At 47.1% G+C, this 3,554-nt stretch overlaps 1 pseudogene; it reads right to left on the reverse strand.

Moving 5' to 3' along the window:
• The window catches only part of LOC104160763, a 6,080-nt pseudogene that overhangs the window by 343 nt on the left and 2,183 nt on the right, over positions 1-3,554 (reverse strand).

The raw sequence follows: 3,554 nt of genomic DNA on the forward strand, positions 1-3,554 counted from the left end.
TGCAGCCGCCACTTGCTGCTGGCTGCAATGAAGTTGCTCCCCGTCCTCGTCCTGCTGACTGTGTGCTGACCTGCACGTGGCACATGGGACAACTGTGGGTAAGTGGCCCGAGGCTCTGGGAGGCAGCTTGGGCAAGCCTCATGGGGGTCACTGGAAGGTGCGCATCCCCCTGGAGCAGCAAGAGGCTAGGAGCAATGGCAGCAGGAAGGCTTAGGAGTGCAGTTTGGTATGCAGCAGGGCTGCAGGGTCGGATCCCTGCCCTTCCTGATGGGGCTTTCCCCAAACTCCATGTGCTGTTCAGAAAGCACTTTCTGCAGTTGATCTCCTTCAGGCCTTGCAGAGCCTCTGGCCCTGCACTGCTCTGCAGCAAATCCTGGTTGTCGGCTGGGTCTGAGTCCAGGTCAAAGAGCAGCAGGGGCAAGTGCGGGGTCAACAATTGTAGTCACTGAAACTCAGAAACTTACAGTTGTACTCTGTCAGAAATAATTAGCCTGAGAATCTGCGAACCACAAATTATTGTTAGGTCAGTATGTTCTTCAAACAGACCAAATGATCAAGCGCCAGGTCGGTATGCCCCTCAAACAGGTAAGATAATCAAGCAAAGGAACTCTTAATCAGGAGCTGTCATCCTTGAAGGGAACACCTTGGAACACATGTACGTGGTTAAAATTGTTTAACATAAGTCTTGAAGCTGTCAGATTAGAGTGTCTTTTAGTAAACCTAGCTCTTTATAATCTCATTCTAATACAAAAAGTCACTCCCACAGGTCAAAAGAGCCCAGCCCAGGTGGAGACCCTAACCCCATGAGCGTGTGCAGTATACAAATCTGAGTGCACAGTCGTATGTAAATTACCAAGCAATCCTGGGAAAGGAGGCGGAACTGTAGGCGGATACTAACCAGAACGGCAAGTATAAATTGTATGAGCAATTGCGGATAAGCGTGCTAGCTTTGTGGATTTACCACCTAGCACTGGACATTGCGCAATACTGTAATAAATCAATACCTTGACTCTGTGTGTGTGGATTGACTCGTTGCACACCAGGTAGTGGACCCCGCTTTTGGGACAACATTTCTGGCAACACAGGTGGGACAGCGCTGAAAGCCTTGCCCAGATCATCTCACCTCACCGGATGGGGAGCATAGGAGCTGTGTGGACTCCAGCGTGCACAGACCTTTTGATAGGGGACTCCTGCAGTTTCAGCTCCATGGCTGGGTGCTGAGCCACTCAACGATGCAACACCTAAAAAAGATCTCGATCATTAGGTTACAAGGGAGACTGGTGGATTAGTGAGTAGGAAATCTGTTTTCTGTTTCTGGTTTCTGCACAGCGCTGCATAAGTCACTCCATTGGAGGACCGCAGCAGGAGCGTAAAGGCTTCTACACATAGGCGTGAGGGAACAAGAAAATGTACTCTTCCTCAACAGCTGAGCGTACAAAGCCCTGGTTAAAGAAATTTTCCCTAGGAAACAATTATAAGATGGGCTCTGCTCCCTCCACCGATACACTCCCTTCTTGTCCTCTAGGATGCATCCTAAAACATTGGGAAAAGTTTGATGGGGCTCCCCTAAAGAAAGAGAAATTACAAAGGTATTGTTGACAATGGTGGCTGATGTATAAACTGGGTGATGGCGAAATATGGCCTGAAAATGGAACTTTAAATTCTAATACTATTTTACAATTAAAGTTGTTTTGTAGAAGGCTGGCTAAATGGGATGAAGTACCATATGTAGATTTGTTTTTCCCCTTACAAAATGATTACAGAATAAGAAAGAAATACAAATTGTTGGCTAATGGTTCTAATGGTATATATGTTTTGGCTGAAAGTGGACAGAAAAAGCTGAGGTGAAGAGGTTGTTCTGCTTGTGCTCTGGGGGAAAGTTGTATTAAGAAACATGATGAACCCAAGGATGTGCAGTTGTTGGTAGCTAAAATTAAGCAGGAGGAAGACTTGAGTGGTGATGAAATAGTATCACCCCCAGATGCAGGGAAGGAGACTCCTGTATCGGGAAGGACTCCAGTGCAACAGGCGATAATAGAGGCCCCGACGGCTCAGACAAGCAGTTGGGGTTGAAGGGTTCCCTGTATTTCTGCACGTCCCATTTACTATCTCAGATTTGTTGAACTGGAAAGAGTCAGTAGGGGATTACTGCGAGAATTCTGGAAACAGGCATCCACTGTTGGAATGCGTTATGCTCACTCACAATCCAAATTGGGGTGACATACAAGCTTTGTTAAATACTTTCTTTGCTACTGAAGAAAAGCAGTTAGTGCTGGAAGAGGGTCGGGAGGAAAATGAACGGCAGAACGCTAATGATAACCCTGAACAACATGTGCCTAAAGCAGATCCAGAGTGGGATCCAAATACTAGCGCAAGAAAAGCAATATTGTAAACAGTATCAGCAGTGGATTTTATATGGGATACTGCACGGGGTTCTGAAGCCGAAAACCATGTCAAAATTGTACGAAGTAAAGCAGGAAGGAGATCTTAAGTCCGTTGGCATTTCATGAAAGACTGTGTGAAAGTGCAGGAAAGTGGATGGCTTCAGATCCAGAGGAGAAGGCCATCAGGAGAACGTTTAGCATGTTCTTTATTGGACAATCAGCGGCAGATAGAAGGCGACAATTGCAGAAGGTCAAAGTTAGGCCAATCACAGTATAGCCAAGTAGTGATGTAGCTTCATTAAGCAAATATTACCTGAACGGAATTGTATAAATATGTTTGTCTTTCTGACTTTTGTGTGCTAGCTTTGTGGGAATACCCCCAGCACCCCTTTCTGCGCAGAATTGCTGATAAGCAGCTAATACCACAACTCGGTGTGTTATCGGCTTGCACGCCGGGTAAAGGAAGTGCAAGTTTTGGGACGACGACATCAATCCCCCTTAACTACCCATGGAATCTGGGTATTGCTTATGGCACTATAAGTCCTGTCAGCTTCTCACTCTGTTTGCTACGGTCAGCAATTCTGCTTGTCAGGCTCAGGAGTTTCCCATGGTCTGCTCAGTTGCAAGTTTTGGGACGACGACATCAATCCCCCTTAACTACCCATGGAATCTGGGTATTGCTTATGGCACTATAAGTCCTGTCAGCTTCTCACTCTGTTTGCTACGGTCAGCAATTCTGCTTGTCAGGCTCAGGAGTTTCCCATGGTCTGCTCAGTTAGCTAAGGCTTACGCCAGACCCTAATCATCAGCTTGTGTGCCCGAATGCATACCCCCAAGTTGTCTGCATGGCACATCATTTTTTTCCCAACCTCTTTCTAGCCTCGATGTGCCGGTCTTCTCCATCCCGTGGGGACTCTGAGCACCTTCCTCTCTGAGGGGGCACCGTTTCAGCCCTTTGGAGTGACACTTCCCCTTTGTGCCCAACTCAACTGCTTGCAGTCTCCTTTTGCAGGTGCTGGGTGTGGAAGCCCTTGCTTTGCACAGAGACTGAATTGGACTGAAGCATGGTTAGCTGTGAAAATTGTCAATTTTATTGCAAGAACTAAGTCAGTCAACGTCAGCAGTTGAGCGCATTCAGTGGAGCGTGGGCAGGACAGAGCAGGCCTTTGG

Source organism: Cariama cristata, unplaced genomic scaffold, assembly GCF_000690535.1.
Source record: "Cariama cristata isolate BGI_N322 unplaced genomic scaffold, ASM69053v1 scaffold5224, whole genome shotgun sequence".
In the NCBI taxonomy this organism is placed as follows: domain Eukaryota; kingdom Metazoa; phylum Chordata; class Aves; order Cariamiformes; family Cariamidae; genus Cariama; species Cariama cristata.